The sequence below is a fragment of the Pan paniscus genome, chromosome 7 (assembly GCF_029289425.2).
Source record: "Pan paniscus chromosome 7, NHGRI_mPanPan1-v2.0_pri, whole genome shotgun sequence".
Taxonomy (NCBI): Eukaryota; Metazoa; Chordata; class Mammalia; order Primates; family Hominidae; genus Pan; species Pan paniscus.
In genome coordinates this window covers 50,490,477-50,512,634 of record NC_073256.2, presented here as the reverse complement: position 1 = coordinate 50,512,634, position 22,158 = coordinate 50,490,477, and the positions used below count along the sequence as shown (strand labels likewise).

General features: G+C 37.1%; 1 protein-coding gene across 4 annotated transcripts in view; it reads right to left on the bottom strand.

The window, feature by feature from the left end:
• Positions 1-22,158, bottom strand: part of NRG1 (neuregulin 1) — a 1,128,445-nt gene that overhangs the window by 830,542 nt on the left and 275,745 nt on the right. The window lies entirely within an intron of this gene.

Sequence of the window (22,158 nt, the reverse complement as noted above, 5' to 3'; positions counted from 1 at the left end):
CATTTTGCATTTCTCTAAGTGTGTCCTTGATTTCCAGAAGTTGCAATTGTTTTTTATTTATGCTCTTTATTTCACTGAAGATTTTTCCTTTCATATCCTGTATCACGTTTTCAACTTCTTTAAGTTGGACTTCACCTTTTTCTGGTGCCTCCTTGATGAGCTTAATAATCAACCTTCCAATTTTTCTTTTTTCTGGCAATTCAGATTTCATCTTGGTTTGGATCCATTGCTGGTGAGCTGGTATGATTTTTGGGGGGTGTTAAACAACCTTATTTTGTCATACTACCAGAATTGTTTTTCTGGTCCCATCTCATTCAGGTAGACTATGTCAGAGGGAAGATCTGGGATTCAAGAACTGCTGTTCAGATTCTTTTGTCCCATGAGGTGCCCCCTTGATGTGGTGTTCTCCCCCTTCTCCTAGGAATGGGGCTTTCTGAGAGATGAATTGTAGGGATTGTTTTTGCTCTTCTGGGTCTAGCCACCCAGTGGAGCTACTGGGCTCTGGGCTTGTACTGGGGAATATCTGCAGAGTCCTATGATGCGATCCCTCTTCAGGTCTTGCAGCTGTGCATACTAGTACCTACTCTGGTGGAGGTAGCAGGGGAGTGAAGTGGACTCTGTGAGGTCCTTGGTTGTGTTTTTGTTTAATGCACTGGTTTTGGTTTAGCCTCCAGCCAGGAGGTGTCATTTTCAAGAGTGCATCAGCTGTGGTCCTATAGACAGGTTGCAAACTTGCCCTAGGGACATCTGGTTGAGTATTAAGGTTTCTTAGGCAGTGGACAGGGCCATAGACCTCCCAAGAGATTATGACCTTTGTCTTCAGCTACCAGGGCTGATAGAGAAAGACCACCAGGTGGAGGCAGGGATAGGTGTGTCTGAGCTCAGCCTCTCTTTTGGCAGGGCTTGCTGTGGCTGCTGTGGGGGATGGGGATGTGGTTCCCAGTCTAATGAAGTTATATTCCCAGGGGGATTATGGCTGCCACTGTTGAGTCATACAGGATACCAGAGAAGTGGGGGAAAGCCAGCAATCACAGGCCTCACCCCACTCCCATGCAGCCCGCAGTCCTAAAGGCTGGTCTCACTCCCACCATCCCCTACCAACAGCACTGAGTCTATTTCCAGGCAGCAGATGATCAGGGCTGAGAAATTGCCCCATACCATGAGCATCTCCATTGAGAAAGCAAGCAGACTCACAGTTTTTTGACATCTCAGGGAGCCTGCAAAGATGATCCAGTTCCCTCAAAGGGTCTGTGGATTCTCTCCCATTTTTTAAATTCAAATAAAATTATTTTCTGTCTAGTGTTTCTTACCTTTACCTCTGAGATTTTGCAAGTCATCCCTAATACTTAAAATCTTTTATTATTTATTTTTATCTTTTATTTATTCTGAAACCTAAAATGTGTCTTTTTCCTTTTCCCCTTAAACATTATTTAAAATGTTATACTTTCTATTAAGTCTTCTCTAGCTAACACCTTTCAACACTGTTTAATTCAACCAAAAGAGCAAAGTGCTCATCATTTATTTACATGTTTTTATTCAAGCCCATTTTCTTTTTTTCTTCCAATAGAAAAGGTATGTTGACAAGATGTGTTGGAACTGGTGACAAATGGTGCAGTTCAGTCAGATGGCAACACAGGATGTTACTGAAAGAAGAGAGAAGGCTGACTCTGGGAGGGGTTATAGAAGCTTATGTAAGTTTATGTATGAGATGTTGGCAATGAAAAATTATTTGAAAATGACTGACCACAACCTCTGAGTAAGAAGTCTTTCCAATGCTTTTTTACTTTTAAAAGTCATTTAAACACAAATCTTAAATTTATCTTACATATGTAATCTGTAAAATGCTTAACATAAAAGGTAAGCTTTGCTGACTATATTTACTTGGCTATAAGAGCAATTGCACCAGATTAAAGTTCTTATGACATGCATTTCAATGCATAGATGCAATGATTTGTTTTGGTTGTATGTGCTTATTTGTATTTATCCAACAGCCTGAAGGGCTAATAGAGTATCTTGTTGTACTCTGTACATGATGAACACCACGAAAATAGCAAGGATGACTAGTCTAATCCTAAAATGCATTATTACTCAGGCCTCAAATTTGGAGTCCATTTATCTGGGCTATTCTTTCGGGCATTAAAATAAAGTGAGTGAGTTTTGTATTTACGAAAACTTTTCTGAGGTGGAAATCATGTAAATCAGAAATGTAATACCAGGTTGTACAAATTTGGTCATTTTTTCGGATGTGTTGTTTTGTTCTCCCTAAACAAGGGCAATAGTTTAAATGCAAAATTCCTAAGTGAATTGAAAAGGGGAGACACTCAAGTTTACTAGAAGTGATGGTGTTTACACAAGGAAATATAAAATGGAAAGGTTATATCTGATTATGTATAGCACTTTCTAAGAAACCCCCTAACTGCGAAATCATCAAATATTTTACAACAAAAAAACTTATGAAATATGTATGACTGTCTTTCAAGGTTTAGCCCAGGAAAGAGTTTTATGTATTTTGTTAAATAAACATTTATTGTACACCACTATATAGTCAATACTTAAATAGAAGTAGCCAAATAAAAATTTTAAAAGTTCTTTGCCATTGTCTTTTCCCTATAGAGGAAGATATTTTAGCATAACACTTCTTAAAAGCAATGAAATCTCTTGTGCATCTCCTGTATTGTTTCTGGACCCTTTTTTTGTGACCGTGACTGCTGCCTTTCCATCTTCTATTGGCCATTCTTTCCTCCTCTTCACCATTTCTCTGTGTTTCCTGCTCACTTACTCCTATCTGCTATTATGCTCTTCTCTCTTTGACTAGGCCATATTCTCCTCCTAAGCTCAAGAGCAGATGGAAGCCTTCAAGGAGCTAAGCAAAATGTCTTAGGAAGCCTACTGTGAAACAATAGTCCAAGCCTCTCATGGAGACTTATGGGGTAGGTCAACATAGGAGAAAAACATCTAGAGCTCTAAAGTCAGCCAGAAATGTGTAGTCATGAAAAGACCAGGGATACTTGTGACCTAAAAGACCCCAGAAGATGCTGCGGTCCAGCCTCGAAGAGCTTCTTGGAGACAGAGTCACAGATAGGGAGTCTGGCCAGTGGAGCCAAATGGAGGTTTCACTCCTGCTTCTGCACTGCACTAGCTGTGATACTGGGTCAGTAATCCATGCTCTCTGAGGTTCAGTTTCTCACCTGTCAGATTGAAAACAATGAGAGGCTGACACAGTGGGTCACACCTGTAATCCCAACCTTTTGGGAGGCCAGGGCAGGAGGATCGCTTGGGGCCAGGAGTTTGAGAGCAGCCTGGGCAACATAAGGGGACCCTGTGTCTACAAAAAATAAAATATTAGGCTGGGTGTGGTAGCTCACACCTGTAATCCTAGTACTTTGGGAGGCTGAGGCGGGAGGACCACTTGAACACAGGAGTTTGAGACCAGCCTGGGCAAAATAGTGAGACCTCATTTCTACTAAAAATAATTTTTAAAAAATTAACTGGGTGTAGTGGTGTGTGTCTGTGGTCCTAGCTACTTGGGAGGGTGAGGCAGGAGGATTACTTGAGCCCAGGAGGTTGAGGTTGCAGTGAGCTGAGATTGTACCTGAAGACTGGGGAAGACCCTATCACAAAAAAACAAAAAAATACAAAAAATAAAAACTTAGCTGGGCATGGTGGCACACACCTGTGGTACTGGCTACTCAGGAGGCCGAGGCAGGAGGATTGCTTGAGCCCAGGAGTTCGAGGCTGCAGTCAGCTGTATCATACCACTGCACTCCAGCCTGGGTGGGGTGACAGAGCAATACCCTGACTCTATTAAAACAAAAACAAAAGCAAAAACTGTGCTACCTTGTCAAGATATTTTCATTCAATTCTGAAAGCGTATTCTGAGTCTCTACCTGCGCCAGGCAGCATTTTAAGTGCTTAGTATGTCAGTGAACAAAATTAATAATGACTTTTGCCATCATGAAATTTAACATTCTGGAATTAATTGAAAAAAAAATAGATAGGTAGGTAGATAAGTAGATAGATAGAAAGATAGAGTTGAGACCCTGAAACACAAAAAAAGTTTCATTAAATAGTAGCTATCAGTCAATATATGTGTAATTTATCCATAGAAGTAAAATGTGGGTTCCCTTTCCGTGGATAATAACAAACATTTTGGAGGTACAAAAGCCAATGTCTATGACAGTAAAATTTGTATAGTAGAAAGTAATCCCAGCTACTTGGGAGGCTGAGGCAGGGGAATCGCTTGAACCCGGGAGGTAGAGGTTGCAGTGAGCCAAGATTGCACCATTGCACTCTAGCCTGGGCAACAAGAGTGAGACTCCATTTAAAAAAAAAAAAAAAAAAAAAGAGAGAGAGCGAATAAAGGGGTGTGTGTATGTGTGTGTAGGGGGAGAAAGATAAATATATGTATATATACACACATATATATGTATATATACACACATATATGTACATATACACACATATATGTATATGTACACACATATATATATACACACACGTACACATATGTATCACATCTATGAATATTTGTAATAAGCTCCTTTCTCATTAGCAAGTTTACGTAAGCCACATGGAGGCAGGGAACAGACTTCAACTTTGCAACTTATTCAACATATACATCAAAAAAGTTTACTAAAATTTTAATGCCCCAGACTAAGGTGGTTAATTCTCAGCTTTTAGATGTATTTATATATGCACACACATGGAGGTACCCACACACACATGCACATGATTTATAAAAGTATGTATATGTGAATAGGTTTCTGGTTGCAGCAACTATAGTTCTGAACTCTTTGTAGTTCAGAAGTCTTTGGTATCTTATAAAATATAAATGAAATGTATTCTAGTGATCAGGCTTAGCTGCATGCACTCAGGCACTGCATTTTTTCCATCACGGGTATTTTAAGGCCTCCTATTCTGGTTGGTATTAAAAAATAAAATCTAGGAATATTCAATGTTACTATTGACTCCAAGTGTATTTTAGGTAGTAATAACTGGTAACTTACAGAGACAGAAGCTATATGTAAATTGAATCTTAAAACTTTATTAATATTTAGACCAGTTGTATCAATTATAAAAAATAAGACTTATTCTAGTGAAGTATTTAAGAGCACAGAGAGTGGAATCAGATGATTTTGTTCTGAATCTTAGTTCCTAGACTTTCTAGCTTTCTGATCTTAATGTATATTCTCTCTCTGTGTCTCAGTTTCCTCATATTTAAAATGAAGATAATAGGCTGGGTGAAGTGGCTCACGCCTGTAATCCCAGCACTTTGGAAGGCTGAGGCGAGTGGATCACCTGAGGTCAGGGGTTCGAGACCAGCCTGGATAACATGATGAAACCCCATTTCTACTAAACATACAAAAAATTAGACAGGTGTGGTGGCAAACGCCTGTAATCCCAGCTACTCGGGAGGCTGAGGCAGGAGAGTCACTTGAACCCAGGAGGCAGAGATTGCAGTGAGCCGAGATGGTGCCATTGCACTCCAACTTAGGCAAGAAGAGTGAAACTCCGTCTCAATAAAAAAACGAGGATAATAATAATGACATCCATCAGGGTTATTGTGGGGACCAAATGAGTTAATATACATAAAGCATTATTGTGAGATCTATAAAAATGTTTTAATATTATTATCCTTTAAAAAACACGAGTAGATTGTCATAAAGCAGAAGCTAGACTATTGAATGGTCGTAGAAAATGAAGTTCTTTTTTTTTTTTTTTTTTTTTTTTTGAGACGGAGTCTCGCTCTGTCGCCCAGGCTGGAGTGCAGTGGCGCGATCTCGGCTCACTGCAAGCTCCGCCTCCCGGGTTCACGCCATTCTCCTGCCTCAGCCTCCCGAGTAGCTGGGACTACAGGCGCCCGCTACCACGCCCGGCTAATTTTTTGTATTTTTAGTAGAGACGGGGTTTCACCGTGTTAGCCAGGATGGTCTCGATCTCCTGACCTCGTGATCTGCCCGCCTCGGCCTCCCAAAGTGCTGGGATTACAGGCGTGAGCCACCGCGCCCGGCCGAAGTTCTTTCTACAGTTAAGCCAATACTTGCTAGCTAAAATCTAAATTTAAAATTTTATATAACATTTCATAGGAAATCTGAATTACTTTTCAAACCACAAAATGATTTTGTAAATTCTTTGAGTAAAAGAAAAACAAAGTTCAAAATATGAGCTTATACATGAGATGCTCATGAATGCCTTACATTTGCATTAAAGGGAGCTCTTTGTCATAGAATCGTATACTACACATAAACAAGTAATTGGGAATTATACGCAAGTGGGCACACACACATATACACACACTGTCCCATTAGCTACTTCAAAGCTAAGAAAATTCAGCACTCTGATTTTCAGAAAAATGCAAATCTCAGCCTAGCAATGAGAGCCTAGCATGATCTCACCCATGTGCTCTCCATGAGTCTTGTTTTATCTGAGCATACACTTTCATGTGAAAAGTGAGGATTTTAAGGGGGTAAAATACAAAATTTCTATAGAAAATATCATCTCAACATACTCATTTTTGATGAGCAGAACTTTTCAAGTTAAGACCAGAGAAAATACAGGACTAGTAAATGTCACTCCTGACGACTTTTAACAAGTGATCTCCAGAGGAAAATATCAAAGTAGGAATGTTTCAATCCTCCCAGGATTCTGGAATAAGGTGATCTCAAAGGAAAAGCACAAGAAGGATTCAACCAACCCCTTGCTTGATTCTATGCTTACATCATCTGAAAGCGTTGCTTCTTTTTTTGACAATATTGTCGGGTAGCTGATTCTATAAGTTACATCGGATACTTGCCTGAAATTTGTACATCCAAGTCTTCCTATACGGAAAATTTGCGAGATGAAAGGTAATGCAAGAGTCCAAAATCAAGGACTGCTCACAGCAAAATATGCCATTATTTACAAAGCACATTTCACCCAAAGTCCTGGAACCTATAATTTGTAACACATGCTGTAATTGGTAAGCTTTAATGAGCAGATGAAAAATTAGTTACCAAAAACCTTCCCTTAAAGTAGGCAAAAATTGAGTGGGTCGGGGGCTGTTGGGGGGAAAGGAGACGAGCCTTCCTTTTTAAGGACCTATTTGGGTTCATAACCCATCCAGCTGCAGGTGTAAATGCCACATCTCTTTGGATGATTGCTGAAGCCTTCCCTGACTCAGCACAATGACAGCTCTGGCAATTGCTTCCCTGTTTTCCAGCTTTGTTTTAGAGCAGTGCTTCTTCACATGAAACATTTACAGTACGGAGTCACTGAGAGCGAGAAAGTAGTTACAGCAAGAACTGCAGCTGTTCACAAGATCAACTGAGCAAATGGCAGAAGCAAGGCTGCCCTTGGACCCCACCATCAGAACAGCCCCTGAGTCTGCGGTAGGAAGAGAGCCCACATGTCCTCTGCACTGCCTTTCTGGGATAAGCTGTTAGAAATCCTGGAGACACAAGAGGTTTAATCTTTCACAAGTTGGGGCACAGTATTATATTCTTTGACAATAAGGTATTTTCTTCATGTGTTTATTTTTTCAGACAATAATTATTAAGTACATAATACGTTCTAGACACCATGCTAAGCACTTTAGGACAATTATCACGCGTGTATTGCAGCAAAATGATAAGGTACTTATTCTTAGTTGTAATTATAATAATGATCACAAAAATTTTATAGGTTAGGAAATTGAGGCCCTGATGAGTTCAACAGCTTGCCCAAGGTCACACAGTTAGTAGGTGATGGGGCTAAAATTCACATCATGGTATGCTTGTTGTCCAAGCCTGGACCTTCATGGCATGCTTTCTCAGCCTATTTTTAGTTCCTCTTTTTTGGGGGGAGTGTCATTTATTTATTTATTTATTTTGGGATCCCACCAAAAGAGAAGCATATGGTAGCAATCATCCAATTAAAAACAATCACCTCTTCTCACTTTGACCTAAGGTTTCGGTGAGAGGTCGGTGTACTCAATATATTAGGAGAGAAAAAGCAATAGTAGCCCATCACCCTATCAGAGGAGGGAAAAGAGGACTGTTTTTCACCATTCTCCAGGGAGGAAGTAGATGAGCAAAAGTCCGGTGGAAATAACCTCTATCTGAATTGAATCCAAACTCTACAACATTGATGAGCATTTATAAAAACCTTACTTAAGACAGAGAAATGATACAAATCCTGAGAAACATAAGCAGGAACCAACAATTGAATTCAGCAGAAGGAAACATGAGCCTGTAACATCTGGAGAAACAATCTAATATTCAGATATGGCATTCGAAGCAAAAGAACATTTGGAAAAGAGCAACTGCTACAGATGATTCTTCATTCATATAGTGCAGTTCAAATTTTATAAAATTAGCCAGCAAGTTGCCCTAAAAAAGTCAGTGGTGGTTTCATGCTATCACTGCTATACACTAAAGAAAACATCAATTTCAGAAAAATTCAGGGAATTATAAAAGGTTACATAGTTGTCTTAAAAAAAATACGATTTCTAAATTGTTCTGTCTTAAATTATCAAAATAACCTTTTCCCCTCAACTAACATCCACTGATCCCAGACACTAATTAAAGGGTTGAGAAGAGCTAGCCATTTGTAGCTCTTCAATAAAGTTGTTTAGAAAGCAACAATTATGAAACAATCACCAAAGATGGTTAATCAAGGTAAACAAAGGAGAAAACAATGAACATAATAATTATTGTGATTTACTTTGCCAAATCATTGTATCACACATGGAATTCTAGTCAATGAAAAATTATCTGCTAGGTTCTAGAAACTGTACCACTTGCTAGAGTTTCTAGCCCCCATTAGAGCTCACAGCTATTAAAGTCAAAGGAATTTCCTTAATGCTGGCTAATCAATAAATGATCTTTTAAACTTTTCAATAGATAATACATTTTAAAAGTTCAATACTCTTCATTGACTTTTAGCTCTTTCACCAGTTAACTCAAGCTACTTCTTACACTGTGAGCAGTAATGGCACTTCTTCTGCCTATGATATTATTCAGGACCTTCACGTCACTAATCATACTCAAAAGAATCCTGTTCACAGGCACCAACAGGCCAGGAACCTCCACTTGAACTCATTAGTTAATTTCTTAGTCTACACATCTGTCCTACTGACCTGGCAAGGAATCACTCCCAGCCAGCTACAGAATGTCCAAGGCATACTGCCTGGAGAACAAGAAAGGGGCAGATCCTAGAGGAATTCTTTGCAGGGGAAGATGTAAACAATAAAATATTTATAGCCAGGTCAAAAGAGAGGCTTGGGTTGTATGAGAAGCCTATCTTCCAAGACCTGACAAGCCAGTAAATAACAATGAGAAGATCAGCAGGTAGGAGTACTGAAGGAATGATATATATATTGTAAGACAGAAATACAGTTTTTAGAAATGAGATTAAGAAGGGAATGAAATATAGTAAAGAGAAATTTAGTGTGTTATCAAAGATAGTGACAGGATAACAGGAAGTTATATGTCTTAGTTGGGCAATTTATAGCAATTAAAAATATTTTCAGCATAGAATGTTATTTATGAAACAAAATAATCCGACAATAAGAAAACAGTCAAATAAATATCCATCTTAAGGGAACAAGCACATATGCACCATTGCAAAATATTATATATATGTCATTACATAGACATGTGTGTGTATTATTTAAGAATATATATTATTTATACATATATATACCATTAAAATAATGCTTATCAAGAGATAATCTATAAAATGTATACAATTTAAGTAAAAAATATTAAAGCACTATTCAAAAATCCACATTATAAATAAGTCCAATCATGTAGAAAAGTATATAAACGATCAGATGAAATTTGTAAAAGTTTAGCCAGGTTTATTAAGAGCTAGAACTACATCTGCCTCTTATTTTTCATTTTTTAATAATGAATATTATTTGCATTATAATAAAATAACATGTTTTAACCTTAAAAAGGAAGGACAGTTCTTATAAATAAGAAAAGTCATAGCTCCATTTTAACAGCAGAATAAAATTAACTTCTGGTTGGGAACCTGTGTTTTATTTTCCAAGGACCTAAGTTCTCTACAACAATGTGATCATAGCTTGTCTCAGATCCAGAATCAAACTTGCATGCCTGTGGAGTAGGCAACAGCACTTCGTGATTTTTTTTATTTCAATAGCTTTAGGGATACAAGTGGCTTCTGGTTACAGAGATGAATTGTATGGTGGTGAACTTTAGGATTTTAGTGTACCTATTACCCAAGTAGTGTACATTGTACCCAATGCATAGTTATTTCTCTCTCACCCTCACTCCCAGCCTCCCCGCTTCTTAGTCTCCAATGTCCATTATACCACCCTGGATGCCTTTAAATACCTATAGCTCTCATTCATAAGTAAGAACATGTGGTATCTGATTTTTGATTCCTGAAATACTTTATTTAGAATAATGGCCTCTAGTTCTATCCAAATTGCTGCAAAAGATATTATTTCATTCTTTTTAAATGGCTGAATAGTATTTCATGGTGTGTGTGTATGTGTGTGTGTGTGTATATATATATATAGTATTTCATGGTATACACACACACACATGCATGCACCACATATTCTTTATCCACTCATCAGTAGATGGGCACTTAGGATGATTCTATACACATTCAGGTGTCTTTTTGATACAGCAACTTCCTTTCCTTTGGGTAGATACCAAGTAGTGGGATTGTTGGATAGAATGGTTGATCTGCCTTTAGTTCTTTGAGAAATCCCCATATTGTTTTCCATAGAGATTGTACTAATTTACATTCCCACCAGCAGTGTATAAGCATCTTTTTTTTTCCCACCACATCCATGCCAAAATTTATTGTTTTTTGACTTTTCACTAATCGCCATTCTGGCTGGGGGGTAAGGTGGTATGTCATTGTGATTTTAATTTGCATTTCCCTCATGATTAGTGATGGCCAACAGCACTTTCAAGTGGAACTTCAAAAATACCAAGAAAGACCCCCTTCACAGATATTCCTCTTCATTGGAGCCTAAAATGCTATTTGGCTTTTTGTCACACAACCATATCCTGCTAACTCTACAAAGAGCACACCTTTTGCTATCATAATATAACATTAAAAAGGAGCTTTCATTATGTAGAGGAAATTTGCATAATAAAAACATACTGAGAGAACAAGGTTTTTGTTTTTGTTTTTGTTTTAAATATACCTAATGCTGAATGACGAGTTAATGGGTGCACACACCAACATGGCACATGTATACAAATGTAACAAACCTGCACGTTGTGCACATGTACCCTAAAACTTAAAGTATAATAATAATAATAAATTTTTTAAAAAAAGAAATACTCAAGGGTTGAGATTATAGCAGGACAAATTCCTCAACTTTGGTTGAAAGGAGGTGGAAGGTTCACACTCTCAGATCTTTAAAAAAAAGTACTTGTAGTTTGCTCTGTTTCATTGTACAGTAAACTAAAATGTAATCATTGAAAAGGAAAAAAAATTCAGATTTCTGGGCCCCATCCAAGAACTACTGATTCAGAATCTCTGGATTTATGCTCCTAGATGTTGCTGAATTGTTTTTCATATATTAGAGAACAAGACAGTCTGTGGGCTGGCTTTTGGGAACCACCCCTCTAAATGATGCCCATTCCAGGGATCAGAATTCATCTCAGCCACTTTACCTCTGTAACATTAGGTAAGCTACGTGACTCCCCTAACTTTCAATTTTGTCTTCTGTAAATGGGGATAATAATTGTCCCTACCTCATAGAGCTAATATGGAATAAAATATTCCATCTAAGTGTTTAGCACAGTGTCTGGCACATAACTACCCAATAAATGTTAATTTATTACTAAAAAAAATAAGAAAAATGCAGGATGGACGGTGAATTTTAAATCTCAAGTATGAAACATTTTAGAAGAGAGTGTGGAATGGGGCACCACCACATGAGGAGAGAGTGGTCAGGTTACTGGAAAAATAGTCTAGGTGCCCAGATACCAAGACCCAGAAAAGAGAGGATGTTGCTGAAAGCTAGCAAGAAGTACAGTGACGAAGCCACATAGAAAGACACCAAAAAGATGAGAGTCTTCTTCTTGGCCATTTTCCCCAGAGTCTACGCTTTTCTAACTTTAGCCTACTAAAACTAAAAGCCCTGGGGTTTCGACAGCTTGAAATCATGGTATGACACACTATTAGTACTCTCAAGACTTGCAGAATATTGGAGCTGAAAAGGGCCTGAGAGAACAGTTTTTATCAAAATGTTTCATTGCACATATGAGGATATTGGTGTTCAGAAAAATCTTTTTAAAATGCAAATCAGATCACATTATTCCAATGCCTAATCTCCTTCGATGGCAGCATTTCTGCTTCCAGCTGTAACAGAATAGCTTAGATCATACTAGTACTTATAACAACTATAGATGCAGGGGAAATGTTGTTTGAAGGTACTGAGGAATGATTAAGACAGTTAGAACTTGACAGACCAAGATCCAGAAAGCAGGAAAATTATTTCACTTGAGGCAACTGCCTATTCACAAGCAGGATGGGGCAGACAGGCTGAACAGAAAACAGTAGCTCAGAGCTTTCCATAGTTTCATGGAACTGAAAGACAAAAACTGGAGTTTGGGACCTATAAAGAAAAAAGGCCCAGTCTTTCATTTGAGACCTCTGAAGGGCTGTATCCTAGGACAAAGGAGAAACTGAAAATAACAAGCTGTCAGAATGACAGGAATAAAACCTTGAATCGTCTCACTTTCTAACTGCATCAAGCTGGTCTATCTGTACTTAAATTCCTTCCTGAAGAAAATACATTCCTCTCTGAGATAACAGATCATCATCCAGAACCTTTACATTTTATTCACACACAATTTCTGACACCCAATCCAAAATTACCAAGCATACATACACACAAAATCAAATGACTGAAAACCAGGAGAAAAGTCAGCAGAAATGGACCTGGTGGCTGGTTTAAATATTACAGTTACATAAAGATTTTAGAATAAATAACTGTTATTCGTATTATTTTTTAAAAAGATGACCAGACAGATAATTTTACCACTGAAATAAAATCAATGATAAAGAATAAAGTGGAAATTTTTGAACAGAATGTTCTATAATTGAATTTAAAACATAGTGGATGGGCTTCATAGCAGAATTGACACAGAAGAAGAAGATGAATTAATAAGAAAACAGGTCAGAAAAAATTCTGGATGAAAACATTGAGAAAAAAATAAAAATAGTAGAAAAGAACATAAAGACATGATATAAAGGAATAACACACAAGTAATTAGAATCCCAAAAGCTATGGAGAGATAAAGATTGAGATAAAAGAAATATTTGAGTATATCCAGGCCAAGTATTTACAAAACTTGATAAAAGACATCAAGTATAGAATTGAGAATCCTGACCAAACTCAAGCAGGATAAATTTGTCATAATGTATTAACTACATTGGGTTTACATGAATTGAATAATCTAGTTTGAAATACAATTATTGATATATTAATAACAAATTAGGCTTCAAAGCATTTCTAGAGATAAATATGAAAAAAATACTGATAAAAGGGCCATTACACCAAAAATATACAAACATTCTTAAGGTGTATATATGTATATATGTATATATACTATATATATGTATACATATATATGTATACACACACACATATATATGTCATTATATATAAATGCCTTAATTTGCATTTATAATGCACTGCTTTTAAAATAAGCAAAATGCATGTTACTCCCCAGGGAAAATTGAATGTTTAACAAAATTGGACCATATGATAAGCAATAAAACAAGTTCATTTTAAAGCACCAAAATCATACAATCCATATGCTCTCACCACTGTAGAATTAAGCTAGAACTCAAATACAGAAAAATAACTACATAATCTTCAAATCATTTAAATTTAAGCAACATACTTTTTAAATAACCCCTGGATTAAAGAAAAATTACAATGAATGCTAGAATATATTTTGAATTAAATAATATAGAAAATACCATGTCAAAACCTAGGGAAAGTAGCTGAAACTCATTAAAGAGAAACTTACGGCCTTACATGCATATATTAGAAAGGAAGAAAGTTGAATATCAATAATCTATACTCTAATTCAAAAAGTCAAAAAAGAAAAATCAAACCCAAAGGAAATAGAAATGAGAAAAAGTGAAAAAAAAAAGGCACAAATTTATAAAACAGAAAAAAGTATACAATAGAGAACATCAACAAAGCCAGCAATTTGCCCTTGGGAAAATCTAATACAACTAAAACTCTCTTAACAAGCCTTATTGAGGAAAAAAACTATAGCACGAATGACCAATATCAGGTATAAAAACAAAAGGGATATTGATAGAGATCCTACAGATGTCAAAAAGATAAGAACAATAACTTTATGTCAATGAAGTTGACAATTTGAATAAAATGGATAAGCAATTTTTTTTTTTTTGAGATGGAGTCTCCCTCTATTGCCCAGGCTGGAGTGCAGTGGAGCAATCTCAGCTCACTGCAACCTCTGCCTCCTGGGTTCAAGCGACCTGCCTCAGCCTCCTGAGTAACTGGGACTACAGGCATGCACCACTACGCCCGGCTAGATTTTTTTTTTTTTTTCAGTAGAGACAGGGTTTCACCATATTGGTCAGGCTGGTCTCGAACTCCTGATCTTGTGATCTGCCCATCTTGGCCTACCAAAGTGTTGGGACTACAGGCGTGAGCCACTGTGCCCAACCCAAATAAGGAAATTTTTTCAAAAACACCAACTTGCAACATAGATGGAGCTGGAGGCCATTATCTTAAGTGTAATAATTCAGACATGGAAAGACACATACTGCATGTTCTCACTTATAAGTGGGAGCTAAATAATGTGTGCACATGGAAGCAGAGCGCACACTGTCCATCATGAATGCGTGGACAATGGAGACTTAGAGGGGTGAGGGGTGGGAGATAGTGGATGTTGGAAGGTTGCTTGGTGGGTACAATGTGCCTTCCTCCAGTGATGGAGGCACTGAAGGCCCTGACATCACCATAATGCAAAATACATCAGTGTAGCAAAACTGCACTTGTACCCTATGGACATATACAAAAAATAATAACAACACATTAAAAAAAAAGAAAAACTAACTTACAGTTAACATGAGAAGAATGTAAAATCTGAAGAACCCTAAATCTTTTAAGTAAATAAAACCAGTAATTTTAAACGTTTCCAGAATAGAAATTCAGGCCAAGATGGCCTCACTGGTGAATTCTCCCAAATACGTAAGGAAGAAATTACAGCAATCATACACAATCTCTTCCAAGAAAGAGAAATAAAAAGCAATTAGTAATGCATTTTATGTGGCCATTATAACCTTGCTATCACAAGGGTATTATTAGAAAAAAGTTACAGTACAATCTCTCTCATTAATGTATTCTCAAAAGTCATATACACACAAATACACTCATTTATATGTGTGTGTGCATATTTTTTCAGATACATAATATTGGTCTAATATTTGATATGATATCACCTCATTAAAGAATAAAGGAAAACCTATACAATTATTTTAATAGGTGCAGAAAAAAATCTGACACAATTACACAATACTTACTTGTGATTTAAAAAAAACTATTTGCCAATTAAAAAATAGAAAAAAACTGTTTTTTAACATAGTGAAGGTTTCTAAAAAAGAAAAGAGAGACTAAAACATCATACTTAACGGTGAAATAAAACCTGAGATCTGGAATCAAATCAAGATGCCTCTCATCTCACCCTTCCTTCTTGCCTACCTTCTATTCATTCTTCCTTGCTCAGCACACAGTCATCTCTTCCTAGAACCCTTCCAGGACTCTGAAAGATCAGGTTCCACTTTCATTCTGTGTGTTTTGCTTCCCCAGCTCTATGCTAGCTCTTTTCTTACTTTGTTATTATTACTTCCTTTTTTTTCCTCCTTCCCACTAAGCTGCAAGCTCTTTTAAGGTGAAATCATCTGCTTGTTCACCTTCACATCTTCCAACACCTGGCACATAATAGACTTTCAAAAACTCTTTGATGGATGTTGAGCTGCTGCATGAAGTGAATTGTCCAAAATCTTCTAGATAATCAATGGCAATTTGGGCTAGAACTTGGCTTCTTCATTCCCACCTGGTCCTTCATTAACTACCTGCCTAAAAGCACAGACTCTCATTTTCCTCTTTGTTGTTCCAGCTTACCACTTCCACAGATAGGTCAAAGGCTCAACCCATAAAAGTAAACCTAGAGGTCTTAATTTTTATTCTGACAAGGACAATGACATAGAGGTGACTTTATGGCATTATATTTTTCCATAATGTCTCCTGCTAATGGCGAGATAAAGGTAGATAAAAGTCATTTAACCACATAGTCTACTGAGAAGAAAATCAAATGAGGGCTGTTTTATTGATGTATATTGTGGACATCCCTTCTCAATTCCACATTTAGTGACATCATGTTGGTAGCCTGAAAACAATCATGGTGGGGATATTTACACCATGGCAAATGGGAGAAGCCAAGTCCACTCAGATTTGCTGACTCTTATTACAGCTCATTCCATTGCCTCTGCTATTGACCACCACAGCCACCATGAAAACAACCAATGCGATAACAAGGGGGTTATATATAAGTTAACATTTTGGAGGCAAGTCTCCTATCCCAACTCTGCCAAGTTCACTTGCTCCTGATGTAGGTAAAGCTTGTCAAGAAGTCATTAAAATAATTCCTAAAATCAGCACTGAAATTCCAGGGCCGGCATTTCAGTTGAAATATTCTAAAACAAGATTGCTGCTTGAATCACTTAGGAAGTAGTAAATGATCACAATGTGTGTTCAGGGAAACATCAGCTGAAAGAGAAATTTCTTTTCCTTCATAGAATTTTAAAAAATTTTTAAATTAAGAAAATTAACAAAGTCTCATATAGAGCGACATGCATATTATGTACCACTTTATTTCTTAGTTAAGGGTTTAGATGATGTGGAAATTGATCTACCAACATCTCCATAATTGCAACCAATACCACAAAATAAAATCCTGAGTGTTCACCAATCATATTTTAGTGCTCAACATTTCATGCAAGCAGCTGTTAATGATGCCAAATATAGTTTTCACAGCATGCAAAATGAACTAATGACCAAGTCTACATTTTAGATTTCAGAGAGGTTCTTTTTCTTTGCTGCAATTAATCCTAAATTCTGCAGAGATCATAGTCTGCAGAATGCACACAGAGGTCAGAGGGAAGGATGGTTTATGATGCCAGAGGTCTGTCCAGCATGCTCTTCCTTTTGCCAGATGTAAAATAACAAAGACCTCTGTGTGTGTGTGTGTGTGTATGTGTGTGTATGTGTGTAAATAGATTGTGAAAGCAACTGCTATCCTTTGAGGGTTTTACCACATTGCTTGTGTGTGATTATGAAAAAGAACCTCCTTGGCATCCTACAGGCTGTAGCGCTTCATTAACTGGCTCCAATCACTGAGACAGTGCAGTTGAGAACACAGTGGCCCATCCACATCACCCAGGCTGACAGACATTATAAGCTAGACAAATTTGATTGGTTATCTGTTATAGTGTGGCGACTTTCAGGAAATACCGAGATTTTCACTTAAGTTAGGTATGTCTCCAAATATTTAAAATTGATGCATTTCACATATGATAGAAAAGAAATATTCATTAATGGGTACCTCAGTAGGAAGGTATTGCATATTGTAATTTTGTACCAGAATATTCCACACAGTTTGATTTCTTAGTAACTATCTAAAAATTAACCTGTAAACTTAGTAGGACCAGCATGTCATCTGCTTTTACTATGTATAAAAGCATACATAGTACAATAGAAGCTTTTGAAATATTGTGAAAATAATGCTTTCAGGTATAGGTTTTTATATCTATCTATCTATCCATCTTAAAAAAGTTTATTTTTACATAGCCAGCACCTGAGTCCTTACAACTTACCAAATGCTGTTAACATCCCACTTTTACCTGCATTATCTTAGAGTATCCTCACAACAACCCTTTGAGATAGGGAATATAATGTTCATTATTTTGCAAGGGAAACAGACAAACCAACATCCTCAAGGTCATAGAGATAGTGAGTACCAGAGCCTGGATTTGAACCCAGGCAGACTGTCACCAGAGTCTGGGATTATAGCCATGATAACATAAGGCTTCCCAGGAGCCAGATGGATCCTGGGCAAGTCTGAAGAACCATTTGGAGTTGTTCAGAACAAACCAGGTTACATCAGAGTCACATCACAATTTTTGGCAATGAAACCACGCCAGACAACTCCATGTGTTTTAGATTTTGGTACTACTGAATGAAATACCCCATACATGCATTAATGATTATTTATGTCTACTAAGTATCTGCCAGTATATTCCTTCAGAATTAAAAGATTTGAGCCAAAAAGAGTTTTTACTATTTAGAATGTACACATACATCTTTTTTTTTAATTTAAAGCACGAAGGTAGTTCCAATCAGCGACAGTAATTCAAAATATTTATGTACAGTGCAACTAATAGTACAAGTATCACAATTCTAATCTACGCTAAGCAAATAAAACAAAATTACAGCTCAAGTGGAATTCCTTTTTTGTGTTGACTTTCCATGCCACCTCAACAATGTTCCTTAAATATTTGATTACTGAAATATTCTTATTAGGTTAGCTATAACAAAGCCCTATTTTACTCAAGGGAATAATAACTAGGCCTGTGTATATAACAACTCAAATAATTCTTCCCATTCTACCATTCTAACAGAGGCCATAAGACAAAAAATCTGTGGGTTGATGCATTTAGTTTTTTATAAGTATCTTATATAAAACATATATCCACACAAACATTCTCAATTTCAAATCACATTACATGTTTTTTTCTCTTCTACCCCATGACACTTAGTACCAATTATAAGATATGACCCGGACCCACCTTGTATTAATAAATGTATGGGCACACAGACTTATTGTCTTTCTTCTACTAAATTATAAGCTCTTTGAGAGTAAGAATCATCTTATTCACCTTCCTAATTCTTGAAGTCAGCAGCAGAATGCATTGTGCCATGAAAATGTTCAATGTGTTCTTCACAACATTGTGAACTGATGTGTTGAATCAGGTTAGCTCAGTCATCCCTGTGTTATCTGAAATATTTTGATATTACTAATTAAGTTTCAGTAATATGTCAAATTTTAACAGCTGCCTCCTTAAAATCTATTTGAAACAATATTTCCTATAAATATGTAAATTGTCACTATTATAAAATACCTAAACCTCTGCACATTTTCAAAATATACAATCTCATACTAAAGGTAGTTGTCTTTTGGATTTAATATTTCAATGCTAAATTGAAGAACAAATGAAAAAAAAAAGAATGACAACCCCTTCTTGCTTTTTTTATTGTATCTGGTTGAAAAGTGTAAGTGAAATGAAATATTCAAAGAAACTATAACCAAAATGTTTTGTCCTTCATCAAACAATATAACAAATATTTAGGTGAAAACACATTCAAAAGCTAGCAGAAGGCAAGAAATAACTAAAATCAGAGCAGAACTGAAGGAAATAGAGACACAAAAAACCCTTCAAAAAATCAATGAATCCAGGAGCTGGTTTTTTGAAAGGATCAACAAAATTGATAGACCGCTAGCAAGACTAATAAAGAAAAAAAGAGAGAAGAATCAAATAGATGCAATAAAAAATGATAAAGGGGATATCACCACCGATCCCACAGAAATACAAACTACCATCAGATAATACTACAAACACCTCTATGCAAATAAACTAGAAAATCTAGAAGAAATGGATAAATTCCTCGACACATACACTCTCCCAAGACTAAACCAGGAAGAAGTTGAATCTCTGAATAGACCAATAATAGGAGCTGAAATGGTGGCAATAATCAATAGCTTACCAAGCAAAAAGAGTCCAGGACCAGACAGATTCACAGCCGAATTCTACCAGAGGTACAAGGAGGAACTGGTACCATTCCTTCTATTCCAATCAATAGAAAAAGAGGGAATCCTCCCTAACTCATTTTATGAGGCCAGCATCATCCTGATACCAAAGCCAGAGAGAGACACAACCAAAAAAGAGAATTTTAGACCAATATCCTTGATGAACATTGATGCAAAAATCCTCAATAAAATACTGGCAAACCGAATCCAGCAGCACATCAAAAAGCTTATCCACCATGATCAAGTGGGCTTCATCCCTGGGATGCAAGACTAGTTCAATATACCCAAATCAATAAACATAATCCATTGCATAAACAGAACCAATGACAAAAACCACATGATTATCTCAATAGATGCAGAAAAGGCCTTTGACAAAATTCAACAGCCCTTCATGCTAAAAACTCTCAATAAATTAGGTATTGATGGGATGTATCTCAAAATAATAAGAGCTATCTATAACAAACCCACAGCCAATATCATACTGAATGGGCAAAAACTGGAAGCATTCCCTTTGAAAACTGGCACAACACAGGGGTGCCCTCTCTCACCACTCCTATTCAACATAGTGTTGGAAGTTCTGGCCAGGGCAATCAGGCAGGAGAAGGAAATAAAGGGTATTCAATTAGGAAAAGAGGAAGTCAAATTGTCCCTGTTTGCTGATGACATGATTGTATATCTAGAAAACCCCATTGTCTCAGCCCAAAATCTCCTTAAGCTGATAAGCAACTTCAGCAAAGTCTCAGGATACAAAATCAATGTACAAAAATCACAAGCATTCTTATACACCAATAACAGACAAACAGAGAGCCAAATCGTGAGTGAACTCCCATTCACAATTGCTTCAAAGAAAATAAAATACCTAGGAATCCACCTTACAAGGGACGTGAAGGACCTCTTCAAGGAGAACTACAAACCACTGCTCAATGAAATTAAAGAGGATACAAACAAATGGAAGAACATTCCATGCTCATGGGTAGGAAGAGTCAATACCGTGAAAATGGCCATACTGCCCAAGGTAATTTATAGATTCAATCCCATCCCCATCAAGCTACCAATGACTTTCTTCACAGAATTGGAAAAAAGTACTTTAAAGTTCATATGGAACCAAAAAAGAGTCCGCATCGCCAAGTCAATCCTGAGCCAAAAGAACAAAGCTGGAGGCATCACGCTACCTGACTTCCAACTATACTACAAGGCTACAGTAACCAAAACAGCATGGTACTGGTACCAAAACAGAGATATAGACCAATGGAACAGAACAGAGCCCTCAGAAATAACGCCGCATATCTACAAGTATCTGATCTTTGACAAACCTGAGAAAAACAAGCAATGGGGAAAGGATTCCCTATTTAATAAATGGTGCTGGGAAAACTGGCTAGCCACATGGAGAAAGCAGAAACTGGATCCCTTCCTTACACCTTATACAAAAATCAATTCAAGATGGATTAAAGACTTACATGTTAGACCTAAAACCATAAAAACCCTAGAAGAAAACGTAGGCATTAGCATTCAGGACATAGGCACGGGCAAGGACTTCATGTCTAAAACACCAAAAGCAATGGCAACAAAAGCCGAAATTGACAAATGGGATCTAATTAAACTAAAGAGCTTCTGCACAGCAAAAGAAACTACCATCAGAGTGAACAGGCAACCTACAAAATGGGAGAAAATTTTCGCAACCTACTCATCTGACAAAGGGCTAATATCCAGAATCTACAATGAACTCAAACAAATTTACAAGAAAAAAACAACCCCATCAAAAAGTGGGCGAAGAACATGAACAGACACTTCTCAAAAGAAGACATTTATGCAGCCAAAAAACACATGAAAAAATGCTCGCCATCACTGGCCATCAGAGAAATGCAAATCAAAACCACAATGAGATACCATCTCACACCAGTTAGAATGGCAATCATTAAAAAGTCAGGAAACAACAGGTGCTGGAGAGGATGTGGAGAAATAGGAACACTTTCACACTGTTGGTGGGACTGTAAACTAGTTCAACCATTGTGGAAGTCAGTGTGGCGATTCCTCAGGGATCTAGAACTAGAAATACCATTTGACCCAGCCATCCCATTACTGGGTATATACCCAAAGGATTATAAATCATGCTGCTAAAAAGACACATGCACACGTGTGTTTATTGCGACACTATTCACAATAGCAAAGACTTGGAACCAACCCAAATGTCCAACAATGATAGACTGGATTAAGAAAATGTGGCACCTATACACCATGGAATACTATGCAGCCATAAAAAAGGATGAGTTCATGTCCTTTGTAGGGACATGGA